We start from the raw sequence: 16,029 nt of genomic DNA, 5'->3' as shown, positions 1-16,029 counted from the left end.
AGTGATGGTGTTGGCAAGTAGACTGCCCAATGAAATGAGGACAGAAAATGGAAAAAAAAAACCTCAAGGATGCAAAAATTCCATTGCAAGCCTCAAGCATCTTCTTGTAAAGGTCTGCTGACTGGTATGAAGCTGAAGATGTATTATGTGGGAACTGTTCCAGGGTAAAAAGCACATAAACATGAAATATACTGTTCTGAGTCAAGTAATGAATTAATATATCTTCAATAGCATTTGCTAGGGATGCACCAAATCCTTATTTCTGGGGTTTGGACAAATCCTGAATCTTTAATGTAGGATTTGGCTGAACTGAATCCGAACCCTAATGAAAACCTAATGAGCACTATGTAACATCCCCACACTTCTATATAAATCATATACAACCTTAATTCGGCCAGAGAATATGCATTTAATTATGTTCCATCCTCAATTACCACACAGCTGGACTTGTATAAAATCACATAAACACCTTATCTGAACCGATCTGACAGCCAGAGTACGTTGTGGTGACATAAGTTTTTGTAATGTCACTACATGCAGCCAGATAACAAACTGAATTTGCTATTACTCTGGCTGTCAGCTCAAATCAGATATGTGATTTTACACAAGTATGGCTGTGTGGGAATCGGGAATGAAATGTATTAAATACACACACACTATTCTCTGGCTGAATAAAGTTTTTGTATGAGCCTATGGCTTGGATTTGTTTAAGCCAGGCACATGGATTTGGCCAAGTGCATATCCTGCTGAAAAATCTTGAGTTCGTTGCATCTTGTTTATGTATTCTCAAGTGCTTGTATATTTATGAAAATTATGCAATGATTACCATGAGTTTTGTCGAGGAAAATGCCACAAACAAATATCATATTGTTACATTAGTTTTCAATAAAGCTGTACAATTTGAAAAAAAAACGGTTGCTTGAAATCTTCAGAGACACTTCCTATTGACTTTTAGGGTGTTATTTACTAAACCTCAAATTTATCTGGTCAAGCTTATTGGGGCAAAAACTTGAATTTTGCATGGAAAAAAAAAATTAATATTTTGAGATTTATTATACCCCAATGCTTCCCCCCCAATCTGATTTATTCAAGTTATTTTTTTAATAAATAAGGCAAAATCGGGCATGGGAGTTTAGTCAAGCCTTTTTTATTTTAATTATGAGATAAATTTGGATTTTAGTAAATAACCCCCTTAATGAAATTTGGCAAATTTTAAGGGCAGATTTATTAAGGGTCGAATTGTAAATTCGAATTCAAATTTTTGAGTTGGATTTTTGGTCAAAGCTCACACATTCGAGTTGGGAATAATGCAAACTCAAATCCGAGATTCATTATACCTGGACCCTAGGAACAATTGGAGTTTCACTATTCACCACCTAAAACCTGCTGAGTTCATGTAGAAGTCAATAACAGAGGTCTAGTGAAGATGTTACTGACATTCAAATTTTTTTCAGAGAAAAAACTCGATTCGAGTTTACTCGAATTCAATTAGAGTTTTCTTGTCAGTAATATTCGTTCAAGTTTTAGACATTTGAGTGTTTTCTTAACCTCCAAATCGAGTTGTGAGTATATTCTAATTTATTAGAGTAGAAAAAAACTCACATAAACTCGAAATTCGACCTATGATAAATCTGCCCCTTAGTTGGTGAGTGTTTTCATTCAAAGGTTCACTTTTTTTTCTATGATAAATCGCCACTATCCAAGTTTTGAAAAACTACACTCAAACATAGCGGCGATTGTGTTTTTTCTCAAATGGCAGAAAAACACGATCTCAAATTTGAATGCATTTGCCCCTATGTGCCTATTTTCTGTCTGTTTGCCGCCATGACCTGTAGCCTACTTTTCTACTCTGAAACTTGCTGCCTGTAATGACTTTATCTGCCATCTTGTTACCCCTCTCATACTGACACACTCAATCTCAACTAGTTTGAGGAACTCCCTGGTTTCAAACCAGGGACCTGTTATGTTCAAGGCACTGCTCCTCCTGCTTGAGCCACAGGAGGCAGTATGCTGGCACCCTAACTTTGACAGGATGCCTTTTGTTTTGATGCCTTCATGTCAGTTTCTGCAAGTACACGCCCTCTATCCAGCTCAGGGCAATTGCTCATGTGTGGGCTACTTAAACCTGATTCCCCAGCACCCTGTGCTGGATTATTGGCCCTGCTGCTGACTCCAAGCCTGTGATATCCTGATCATGTTCTTGATCCTGTTCCTGAAATCTTGAATCTGGTAAATCTTGTATAGTTCCTGCCTTGTTTCCCTGCTCTGTTTCTTATCTGCTCCCTGTTACTCCTGATTTTTGGATCTCCCAGTATTTACCTCAGCCTGTCTTTGACCTTGTATGAAGTCTGCCTGTCTCGACCTTTGGACTGCCCCTCAACTGTTTTTGCTGCCATTCAAATCCTGTGCCTGGACTTGTTTTTGCTGCCATTCAAATCCTGTACCTGAACTTGATTTGCTGCCATTCAAATCCTGTACCTGGACTTGATTTGCTGCCATTCAAATCCTGTTCCTGGACTTGATTTGCTGCCATTCAAATCCTGTACCTGGACTTGTTTTTGCTGCTATTCAAATCCTGTACCTGGACTCAGTGTCGGACTGGCCCGCCGCAATACCAGGAAAACACCCTGTGGGCCCAGGTGTCAGTGGGCCCTCATGCTGCTAAACATTTAGCCTATTTCGTGGCCATTCCCCATTTCTATAAGAACAAAGAGGCTAAATGGATGGAATAATAGATTATAGTATGTAAAGAAAATAAACTAGGAGAATAGAGGCTAAGTGAGGAGAGGAAGAATAATAGTACTGAGAGAAGGCCCCTGGACTAAGGTTTTTTGGTGGGCCCTGGTCTAAGGTTTTTGGGTGGGCCCCTGGAGTCCCAGTCCGACACTGCCTGGACTTGTTTTTGCTCTCATTCAAATCCTGTACATGGAGTTGTTTTTGCTGCCATTTAAATCCTGTACCTGGACTTGTTTTTGCTGCCATTTAAATATTTCTGCAAAGGTCTGTGCACATTTTTGTTTAATAAACACCTTGAAGTTATTCAGCACATTGGCTCCTAACTGTGAATCCTTACAACTAGGAACTGTTTCACCTTCTGGTGCCTTGTGCTAGTGTATCTGTCAAAACCCCAGTTGAGCTCTCTCAACCTCCATATTGCTATATCATCCCTTTTAAGTTACAATAGAATTGTGAATGAGATGTTTCCTATTAATGCTTGGGTAGGTTTTACAACAGTCCTTTTTCTGGTTACCCTGGTCATGCATTTGAAAGGTGTGTTTATACATATCATTTTAGTCATTAGGTGACTTCCTGTATTAGCTTTTTGGTGATTATGATACCAGAGAAGGTTATAGGAATTGCTTGTGTGGTGTTTATACAAATGGCCTGTAGATGTCACTGTGCTCAGACTTATACTATGCATACTTCCTTACAGCTTAAAAGTGAAAGTTACTGTTGTGTAATGGCTGTGTCTGACTCTGCTAATACAGCACTGTTATACTCTCCTCATCCTCGGCTACCCAAAACATAACAAATTGACGATGAGATGGCTCTTCTACATCTGCAGCAGCCTGCACCTTTTCTTCCAAACCCTGGTGAGCCTACCATACCTTTTTACTGCTTGGATCTGTATGTTTGAAAATTACATTATTGCTGCTGACCAAGGGGAGATTTCTGCTGCTAGAAAGCGTGCTTTACTTATTCACTGCCTGGGAGCAGAGGGACAGTGTATATTCTATACATTACCATTAGATGATGATACTTATGAAACTGCTTTTACTGCTATAAAAAACTTTTTGTGCTAAGAGTAAATGTGGTTGCTGAAAGTATAAATTCCGCCAACGTGGACAACGTAATGGCGAATCCACAGAACAATTTGTAGCACCTTTAAAAGAGAGCTGGTTGTTACCTGTGAGTTTGGGAATCTAACAGATGAAATGCTAAGAGACCAAATAGTGGAAAAAACAAACCTTAACTTGCATTAGAGAGAGAGACTGCTCTTGGAGCAGGATTTAACAGCAGTAGCAGAGGCTAAAACTTTCAGTCAGGGAACTGCTGGGAATGTACAGATTGTGGATTCAGCACTGTGGCCTATTAATGCACAGTCACAGGCAAAACACAGTGCTACGGAAAGGGATTCACCTACACTGCAAAACTATACAGCAAATACAAATAGAAAATACTGCTTTCACTGTTGTTCAACACAACACACTGCAAATCATGTTACATGTCCTGCAAAAGTGAAACGGTGCAGCAAATGCACAAAAGTAGGACATTTTGCTAAGATCTGCCGTAGTTCTGCTAAAAATTTTCCTGAAGTCACTACTACAAATGTCACAGTATTAAGTGTGGATAAAGCTGGTACATTTATTCCAGACAAGTTTATATGCACTGTCAGTGTCAATACTGCTTCTGCTGACAAAGGACACTCCATTAACCTGATGCTTGATACAGGTTCAGCTGTTTCTATACTACAAAAGGATATTTTCTTGAAATACTTTGCAAAAGATCCGCTTGTTGCACCTGCCCTGAAACTGGTCAGTTACGTAAAGGATCCAATCCCTGTGCTTGGTTGCTTGCCAGTGACTGTACAATTTAAATCAAATACTGCAAAATGTGACTTTTATATTTGGAAGGGATCTCTTTGCTGCATTAAACCTACAATTAGCTGACGGTCTCATTACTACAGAACCAGTGCCTGCCACACAGCCAGTGTCTAAAATGTCACCACAAAGCAACATTTCACTGGGCTATGCAAAGAACTTTGTACACAAAGTTAAGGTGAGACCAAATTTAAAAACCAGTACCATTCCCTGATTCAGCATGGGAAAAACTTGCTATTGATATTGTCGGTCCTTTTGCAGATGCTCCTATAGATTGTAGATTTGCTATAACCTTGATAGACTATTATAGTAAATGACCTGAAATTGCATATTTTTCTCATAACATCAGCTACAGCAATAACATTTCTGTCTACAGTCTTCAGCAGAGAAGGTAATCCAAAGGAGTTAATATCAGACAACGGACCACAGTTTGTCTCATATGAGTTTGAATACTTTCTGAGAGAGAGGAATATTGTGCATAGGAAATCTGAAAGAAGCACTACAGACAGCAAATCTGACTGGGAAATCTTGGAAAGTATTTACATCAGCTCCGACATAACTACAGAGCAACGCGCCATGCAACAACCCAATCATCTCCTGCTGAATTATTAAATGGCAGACAGATGCACACTAAGTTACATGTTGTAGACATCAAACTTCCACAAAATACTGGGCCTACAAAATCATCTACTACTGACATTGTGAAACATCAACAAGCCAAATGTAAGGCTTATACTGACAGAAAACGTGGTGCCAGAGAAGTACACTTTCAGCCTGGATCTTTAGTCAGAATTAAGAAACCAGGAATACTGAAACAAGGACAATAAATTTACTACACCTCTTAAAGTGAGACGGCGGCGAGGACCATACACATATGAACTGTCTGATGGGCGCATATGGAATGCAAGTCATCTTGCTCCTGTTAGGAATGACTTTAGAGAAGCTCCATTTGATGAAGGACTTTTTCCTACTCCTGGTGTCAACTGCAATAGGCCGGAAGAAAGTGAACCTATCAGAAAACTGCCTGCATGGACCCAGGACTATGTGATGTGATTAATGTATATTATTGCTTTAAGATGCATTGTTGTTGTTTATTACATTTGCCCAAATGCTTTCCTACTATAGGGGGAATATGTGGTGTTTATACAAATGGCCTGTAGATGTCACTGTGCTCAGACTTATACTATGCATACTTCCTAATAGCTTAAAAGTGAAAGTTACTGTTGTGTAATGGCTGTCTGACTCTGCTAATAAAACACTGTTATACTCTACTCATCCTCGGCTACCCAAAACATAACAGCTTGGATTATAGGAATTGTTAAAAAGACTATAAAAGAGTCTGAGTGTAATCCAGTTACATGGCTTCATAACTCATCAAATTAGCATGGTAGTTGGATGGCCTTGGTAATACAGTAGATCTTCTAAATAAAGTAATTTGCATGGAAATGATTCATTATACATTAAAGTGGTTGTGAAATCAAAGGTCTAAAAAAGGACTTTCAATTGGTCATTGGAGCTAAGTGATTTCTGAAGCTATCTCACTGCAGCGCATGCCATATCTTCTGCTCTACAATTTATAATCATAGTACCATTAAGCACAGGTCCCTGAGCAATGTGACCCATCTGGCTCTACTAATATGATGTCTGTGATAGTCTGTGCAAATATGTTGGCATATATATGTATGACATCTAATGACCTAAATTACTACAAAAAGTGTTTTGGTTCATATAAAGACATAGATTCAGAGCAGATCCCCATGTATTTGAGAAAAACGACTAGCATTTTCAGTAAATATGTTATAGTTCATCAAGTTAAATAGACAGTTTGAAATACGCAAAATATATCATACTAAAATAATGGCAAATGAAGTGTGCACTTATGATAATCTGCTACATTTGCTACTGTTACCATAATGATTCTGTATGACAATGAATCCAATGTCTCTCTCTTTTATTCGTATACAACATTTTGGACTTTAAAAGGAACATTCTCGACAACAGAGCGGGGAGGCAGATTAATGGATAGATAAGGGCTCATTTACAAATTTACATGCAAGGGCAAAGTACAAGAATAGACAGAGATAACAGATATGTAGATTTGCTTTAAAATATGTTCAATGGCAGTGTACTGTTTGCAATTTTATTTGCATTGATCAATTGTTATTTTTAGTAGTCATATTAAATATATGAATACCTGTCAATCTTTATTGATGAATCTATTTTCTGAAGCGTCTGTATTTAATGTATAAATTATTAGCAAAAATTGTATGGATTTGCCCTCTGAGCTTTGCACAAAATGTTCTTCATTTATTAAACACTGTGAAAATTAGGGAGTCTAAATTACAACATTAAATTAGAGAGTGTAAATGAAATGAATGTCAAAAGTATAAGATAGACAGACATGCCAATAGACATATCTTTTAAATAGAAATAAAGTATGTTTAGGGAAAAACTAGCACCATATTTCATTGGTACTTAATGACAGTTCAATAAGGGCATAAATTGCATACCATTTATTTTTTTTTATTCTGTATTGCCTCTGTATTTTCCCTTTCTCCCCATGTTAATTGTTTAGTGTACAATTAAAAAAGATAATCCAGAAAATAGTGATCCACAGTCTTTTTTTTAGCTGGACAAATTAATCTTTCCATTACAGCATGCATTTTTGTAATTCCAGAACCTAATGATATGTAGATGGATGATGCAAGTCTGACTTGCCTTTGTATGATGCAATCTAACCTCTATATGCAATAAAAGGCACTAACGTTTGCCCACAGTTGCTATGGGTTACTGCATCTGGGCAAACTTAGGGTCAGGTATATCCACATTCTACAATGTTCGTTATGATTGACTTTTTTGCAGCAAATGTGATTTTTGAATTAAAAAAACACATAAGATTTTGATGGATCTACCTCCATAATTATTTTTCCATTCCTTTACTGATGAGGTCAATCCAAATATGGCATAAAATAAAGTCATTCTTTTCTTAAACGAGAAGGAAAGGTAGACTAACTGGGTGATGCAAAAAAGTTAGGCACCTGCTACTAATTGTAGTCTCTAATCTCCTACCCTGGGCTGACGCTCCACTGCAGCACCGGCTTGTGTGGCTACAAACTAAAGAATTATAGCATGGGAACTAAATGTGCACAATACACTGTAAGGTCCAGAAGTCAGATGAGTTGAAATGAATACATCTGGAACTTACAGTATATATGGTCTAATTCAGAATACTGGATGGTTAAATTGCAGAAGCAATATTAAATTTGTAAGTGGCAAATACCAAAACAAAAGTGCAGTTTAATACTATAAGTCATCCAATTAGCTACTTAACCATTAAACATTATTAGATGATATTTAAAGTATGTACTATACCAAAGATTTATTCAGTGATATATTTACTTAGAGCTTGCCAGTAAGAAAATGTAATAAAGGTTCCCGAAAATGCTGTATCCTGTTATAATCACTATGTATAATTCAGGTCTGAGGAAACTGTATGTATGAATGCTGACAGAATAGTACATTTTATAGGAGAAATAAACAAGGAGTTTAGAGCATGTCAACCTGATCTTTGAGTAAGCCTTGAGGGTTTCCACGTAGGGTGCCAGCAATAAATGTGCTAGATTATATCTTTCGATTTCTATAAATGCAATTTTGAAATGCCTCCGCATAAATCAGCTTGTTGAGCCCCTGTGAGAAATCCGTTGATGTCATGTGATTAGATCAGGAATTAAAACATTGTCTTGATAATATGAAATGTCAGCATTAGTGAGCGAAAGATACCGATTTTTAAGAGACATAAATGACTATGAGATTTATACTATGAGATTTTATGCTGTTTTAAAGAAAACAGCAAATGTGCATTCATAAAGTATTTCTGTTTCCAGTGATTCTGGAACTGGTTCAGAGGAGTCTGAATACTATACTGTTATATATAGTGTATATATTATACTACTATACTTTATTTGAGGCTTATACTTAATTTGAGGCTTATGAGCTTTTGCTTCTAGTAACCATTTTTATGTGTTCCACACCATTTTGGATGTCAACAGATTTATAAGAAAATTGACTTTCCATAGACATCTCAGTAAGTCTTTTAATTATTGTTGTCTCTATGGACAGTTTTCAGAAATTAGTAGAAAAGGAAATACAGGATTACAATTAGAAAAGCTATACAAGAAAAATAATAAGCAGTATCTAGGAAATGTAACTAGAGATACAATCCTTACTATTTGTGAATTGAGCGTCAATCTGACTTCCATTACACAGAAGACCGAAATGGTAACAGAATTGTATCCCCACTTCTTGCTTTAATATGCTGTGTTGCTCCACAATTCTTCCTTTTTTGATGGGTATTTATAAATATATAAAGAGATGTGGAGCCACAATTGAGGCATCTTTATAGATATTAGAGACTGTGTGGGAAATCTTTGTAGCCTGTCATCAGGTGTACTAAGGTTTTTTTTAAAGGCTAATGTTGTGCTATCAACAAAGAATGCAGTTTATATCTGGGCCCAAAAAAATGTGTGCTCTCCATGAACCAAGTCACTACATAGGTGCCGGAGTAAGTTCATAATAAATAACTGCAGCAAGGACTTCTTATGGTTTAAAAAAAACAAAGTTTATTAATTGCACAGTCTTGGGCCCTTCACTATGAGTAACCAGTGCACAGAATTAAAGACGTGTATAAAATATTTAGAAATTTTAGTAAGAACATAAGTAAGAAATATTATCAAAGGAAAATTTGATAGAAACAGAGAACACATAGAAACAATATTTAAAGCAATCTAAACGCATAGGTTTTAAAAGAGAACCAAACCCTAAAATTAACATGGCTAAAAATGCCATATTTCATATACTGAACTCATTGCACCAGCCTAATGTTTCAGCTTGTCAATAGCAGCAATGATCCAGGACTTCAAACTAGTCACAGGGGGTCACCATCACCATCATCATTTATTTATGTAGCGCCAACAAGATACGCAGTGCTTTACCTTAGCTATAACAAACAGGGAATAAATGGAGGATAACAAACAAGAGTTACAGAGTACAATAGGATTAGAGGGCCCTACAAATTAGAGTTTACAAAGTAAAGATTAGGGGACAATTGAGACATTAGGATTTTAGAAACAATTTTGTGATTTTTGATACAGCAATGATTGATTAATTAAGGTACATTGAATAAGCTTCTTTAACAGGTGGGTCTTTAAGGAACGCTTGAAAGTTTGGAAAGGAGGAAACTTGGAAAGTTTCTGCAACACTCACATGCTTATTGGACTCTGAGCAGCTGTTGAGAAAATCGACTTAGGGGTTGTCGCAAATGATCAAGCAGAAAATGAGGCTGGCCTGTAATATAAGCTGATGCTACAAGGTTGATTATTAAATTCTGATGCTAGTTAAACTGGTTTCTGTGCTGCCATGTAGTAATTATCTGTATTAATTATTAATCAGCCTTATATTGTGACATTTATATTCTATGTGTACTGTATATTTTCAGTCAGTCCCTAAACTCAGTAACTGACGGCAGCACAGAGCATGTGCAGTGAATCAGCAGAGAAGATGGGGCATCTTTGGAGGCACAGATCTTCACTGCTAAAGGGCTGTGGTTGCCTTGGGCTGATATAGAAGCCCAAAACATAATGTACAACATTTAGTTAAGCTTTTGTTCTCCTTTAATGCTTTATTAAAGGAGAAGGAAAGCTTACTCCATATTCTTTGCAGGAATACAAGTTCACTTTATAGTGTGCTGAATCATCAAGGTAATTTTTGTTATAGGCATTTGTATAGTTAATATCTACCTTCCTAGTCTCTTAGTTCCATTCATCATAGGGCTGGAGTACTGGTAACCTGTTGTGCATGCAACTCCATAGCTCGTCATCAATCAAGGAAGCAAAGCATCACTTTGTAATGTGTAACTGTGTAATGCAGCTGCGCTGTAATGTTAGAACAGAAAATGCTGCCTCAGGCAGTGGGAGGATGGAATGTAAAGAATTTGGTGACGTCACCCTAGTGCACCCGACAGGTTTTCTTCATTCAGCGAAGGGAAGCATCAATAGGAGAAGCAGCTAGTGTTCTGAAAACTGTATATAGATGTAGTTAGAATGTACAACACTTAGTTTCAACCTTCCCTTGTCCTTTAAATAGTGTGTCTAGCAAATAATTAATTCAAAATGCTATTTTCTATAATTCAAAGGTTTTGATTGTTTTAACATTTTCATAAACAAAATCACAGTAGACATTAGTCAAGCACTGGTATATAAAAAGAAAATTAGCCATACAGTTATAAGGGTTAACTTGTGGCTGAACTAATATCCGATAGGAGGTTGCCAGGATAGAAGAATAAAGTGTAGAGGTGAAGTGTGAAAGAGAGGGTGGGGGTGGGGGAAATAGGTTCTTCGTAAAGAATTGAAGCCAGTTGATTGTCGATTCTTTTTTTTCAGGTTATGGATCTGTGTCTATCTTTTTTTTTTTTGACTATCTTGCTGGCGGGTTTAGTCTCATGTCTTGCCTGGTAAGTCATTTTCTTCTTTCCACCTCTTCCACATTTGCATCGAGTTTAAGCTGAGGTGCATTCGTTGGTTGGACCCGAGTGCCATTGGTTAAAATGCTATTTGGAAACTAGAGGTTTTTTTTCTTGAGTTATGAAGTTATGATTATAGCATGTAAGCAGCCATCTCAGTTAATAACATATGATCCTGTGCTTTCACATACAGGACAGCACATACATATCATATCATACACAAAAGGAGCAGTAATGCGCAGAGCAACTCATCACTCAGTGACAAGACTTGTTCCATCTCATTTTCTGTGGCTACTTTTACAAGGAACTGACATGAGCATCTTTGCAAACACCTTGTAGTTACTGAAAATGCAGAGAAACAGAAAAGTGCAGCAAACAAGTTTCTTTTCTTTGCAAAAATCATTTTCTGTTTGAAATGCAAATTGTTTTATATAAATATGTATAGCGCTTGTCTAAAACAGCCATGGACGAATTTGCATCTGTGATACTTTTTGACATCTTTAGAGGCTTCCTCCTGAATGTGTCTGCCTTGATACAAAGAAAAAATTTATTTTCAAATAAAAAAAAAAATTAGCTATAGAAGCATTCTAAATTCTACTATGATGTTTTGTATAGTATATGGACACATACAGTATACACTTACCCTTAAAAACAAAACTACAATAAGGTAGTGAATTCAAACTTGTTGTATATGGTTTATATATTTTACTTAGAAAATGTCTCGGACAAGTGCTAACGTCAGGATAGTTCGAATTCCAAGTATTCACCATCAATTACACTAAACAGAGCTAATATGCTGGATTACGGAATTACTAGCCTTGCATTAAATCAGTTTGGAATAAAGGCATGCAAAAATCATTATACATTTAGCTGCCTAAATTTGGGGTATAAGCAACTGCCAATTAAGGAGGAAATGTAATAACATTCGCTAAGAAAGCAAATTTGCTAATAAAAATTTGCATGTCGCAATGTTATATTCTTCATTAGGCTTTTATTGCATTGTGAACCTTTAACACCTGCTTGAAGGTGGCGTAAACTTTTGAAGCAAATGTAACAACTTTTTCATTAAGAAGTTTACATACACTGCATACTATTACAAACTATAAAATTTGCAACATTTAGTTGCATTGCATTGCTGAACTTTATTTCCGTTAGCGACCAATATTACATTGCCTCATTAATGTTTTAGGGGGAAATGTAATAAAATTTGCAAATAGCAAAACTTTGCGATTAACAATTTGCCTGTTGCAATGTAAAATTCTCCATTACGCTTTTATTGCAATGCGAATCTTAATTGAACATTGCGATCCTTTAACACCTGCTCTGGAGTTTCATTAAAAATGTTGTCTCAAAAAATGGTTTGCGATTGCGGAAATTTATTACTTGCACTGTGAACGTTCGCAAAAGCAGTTTAGTCAAAAATGGTGCAAACATGGTCACTAAAGTGTGATTTGCGCTAAAAAAGCATATTACATTCCCCTAGTGGTTTAAAAGCCAATATAATCCTACAGCACAAGATTATTCATAATAATCGTATGATTCATAATCACAGCACACTGGAAATGTGTGTGTGTGTGTGTGTGTGTGTGTGTGTGTGTGTGTATATATATATATATATATATATATATATATATATATATATATATATATATATATATATATATATAGTGAATAAAGTACCCCCTCTTGTAAAATATAAGGATATTATAAGTTACCGAGGAGTTTCATGACCGAAGGCCGAGTGTTTTTATACAGGTCATGGAACTCCGAGGTAACTTATAATATCCTCATATTTTACAACTAGGGGTACTTTATTAATTATAATACACAAATTTTAGTGAGTCATGTGACAGAAATTACATCACTACTCACCGTTTATAACTGATGACATCACTACTCACCGTTTATAAGGATATAATTTACAAGATATTCATGGCTTTTGTGTATTATATATATATATATATAGTAACTCACAGTATCAACACTCTCCAATTAGGAAGAGAAAATTCGTGGTGCACAGCCTTCAGGGGGATTGCCGGATCTCTCCTCCTCCTCATACAGAAAACGTGTATTAGATATAAAAATAAAGCATCAGGCTGTGTTTCGGCCATGCATCGTGCCCTTTATCAAACCATGTGTAACCTTGATAAAGGGCACGATGCATGCCCGAAACGTAGCCTGATGCTTTATTTTTATATCTAATACACGTTTTCTGATCAAGTGAGTGCTGCCTTACCTGTGTGTTTATATATATATATCTAATATTTAATATAATATTTTGCTATTTATGTAGCATTTAGATTTGCCAAATCGTCACAGAATTTGTCCTTCCTCCAAGAATTTCAGAGAATTTGACATTTAAAGCAGTTTCACCATATAGCTTGATGACATATGCTCCAGTCATTTATAAACTATCATCTGTGAAAGAGTGAAAAATTGGTGTATGTGACCCTACAGTAGTATCCTAAAAAAATAAATAAATAGAAACAAGAACTGCATGGAGCATGAATTTTGTATGAGCTCTGGACTCCTCTTGCTTATTAATCTTGTATGTGGTTATGAATCTTGCACGCACGCATTCATATTTTGTTAGATTCTGTTCCAATTTCTGTTCCACCATTCAATTACCCCATAGTGAATGCAGGTTCATTTTAGAACTTCTTGTGATCAATCACATAAACAGCTGTCTGATGGAGAATTTACAGAAAGTATGGAAAATATCCTTCTCGCTGCGTGCTTATGTTGCACAGTTAACACAGTGGGACAAATGTCAAGGACGTACAGGTTACAGGTTAAGCCATTATTGTTATGTGGCAAAGAGAATAGAGAAATGTATTTTGGATTCTTGTTGTACAGAGGCTCTGCATTATCTGAATTAATACTGTGGATTTGTCACAGTTCTGCCTGCTTAGCTGAATGAAGCAGCAAACAGAAGAATTGGAGTACCTATCAGTTTTCTTGCATAGACATCAGCTAACCCCATCTTATTATAATAGGATTTCACAGCATTATGGTTTACCCAAATTTAAAGACAGAGTGAATAAACTTTCATGTAGTGTCCTTAAATAACTCTCTTATACTATGATACCATCTGAATGTTCCATATTACCAATGCCTTTTTTCTTCTGTTATTAATTAGGGATTCTGTTGTGATTTATATAGTATAGTTCTATTATCAAATTACTTTGTGTACAAGTAATTTAGTCTACAATTTAAATGTTATCCTTGAAGCAATAATTGTATATTTTTAGCTGTAATATTGGTGTGTAGGCAGCCATCACAGGTCATTCTACCTGGTTATGTGCTTTCAGAAAGAGCCAGAACTTCACTATGAGGGTCTGGCCACACGGGCCGATTCGGGGGGATTAGACACTAGGCGACTAATCTCCCTTATCTGCCTTCCGCCGGCTAAAATGAGAATCGGCTGGGGGCAGGCACTCAGAGCGCTTTGTTTTTTGAAGTCGCCCAAAGTTTACGGGCAATTACGGACGACTACGGAAAACGAAGCGCTCCGAGTGCCTGCCCCCAGGTGATTTTCACTTTACCCGGCGGAAGGCAGATTGGGAGATCAGTCGCTGTGAAGGAGACGAGATTTGTCATCTGGCAACTAATCTCCCCGAATCTGCCTGTGTGGCCAGACCCTGAAACTGCTTTCAGATAAACTATTGTTTCTCTTACTCAATGTGACTGAACTAAGGTTGCCAGAGGATTTTTACTATTGAGTGCTGTTCTCATCTACCACTAGGTAGAGGGAGCATTTTTAGCAATGCAGGTGTCTGGGGGCTGTTATCTGGTTTCTTTTCCATTGTTCTGCTGAAGGGCTGCTGGGGGGGAAGAGGGGTGATATCACTCCAACTTGCAATGGAGCTATAAAGTGTAACTGAAGTTTACCAGAACACAAATAATATGACTGAGTGCACCTGGGAAACTGACATCATGTCTAGCCCCATGTCAGATTTCAAGATTAAATATACAGTAAAAAAAATATCTGTTTACTCTTTTGAAAAATGGATTTCAATGCAGTATTCTGCTTAATGACTGCTATTAATTGATGCATTTTGTAAAACACATATTTTCCCATGACAGAATTCCTTTAACTAGGCATCCATTGCATTTGAATTGCTACCGGTCATTAGTGGTCTAATGGCGAATTAGACCAACCTAAAACTGTAGAAATATAGGGGCAGATTTATCAAGGGTCGAATTTCGAAGTTAAAAATACTTCGAAATTCGACCATCAAATTAAAATACTTCGAATTTGAACTTTTTTTCATCGAATTTGGCCATCGAACGATCGAAGTAAAATCGAACGATTAAATCCTTCTAATCAAACGATTCAAAAACTTAGAAAAATGCTGCATCTTCTGTCTCTTAGACCATGCTTCTGTTCTTTTCTACTTTTTTCTATTCCAACCTCCCTTATACTCTCACATTTTCTCCTTTCTCTTTTGCTATGACCTTCTAGCTTTCTTTAACTCACCACCTGCTCTCATATTTTCTCCATTCAGTTGGTAAATTCTAATTTATGTCAATACAACTAAGCAATACAGCTAATAAAAATGTCATAAAAAGGGGCAGGGCATTCTTGGACATGCTGCAGGCCAACAAAATCTGTCAAAGGTGTATACAGCCCCAGCCAGGTCAGTGATGTACATGTATTTCTAAATTAAGAAGGAAGCATGTAAAGGAAATCGATAATGTATATATTGTAGTACAGCACATTATTTTGGCGTCCCAAGCATGCAAGGCTTGGCTCAACAAAACTGAGTGGAGTTAAGTTGAGATCTGCAGTTCAGCACACTTAAAGACATATCTATAACTGAACAGTTCTGTAACCCCATCTTGGCTAGGCTTGACCTTGTTTGGCTAGGAAACAGGCAGAGCACTGGCAAAAATGTACATGAAGGAATG

The sequence above is a fragment of the Xenopus laevis genome, chromosome 4L (assembly GCF_017654675.1).
Source record: "Xenopus laevis strain J_2021 chromosome 4L, Xenopus_laevis_v10.1, whole genome shotgun sequence".
Taxonomy (NCBI): domain Eukaryota; kingdom Metazoa; phylum Chordata; class Amphibia; order Anura; family Pipidae; genus Xenopus; species Xenopus laevis.
This window is presented reverse-complemented; position numbering follows the sequence as displayed.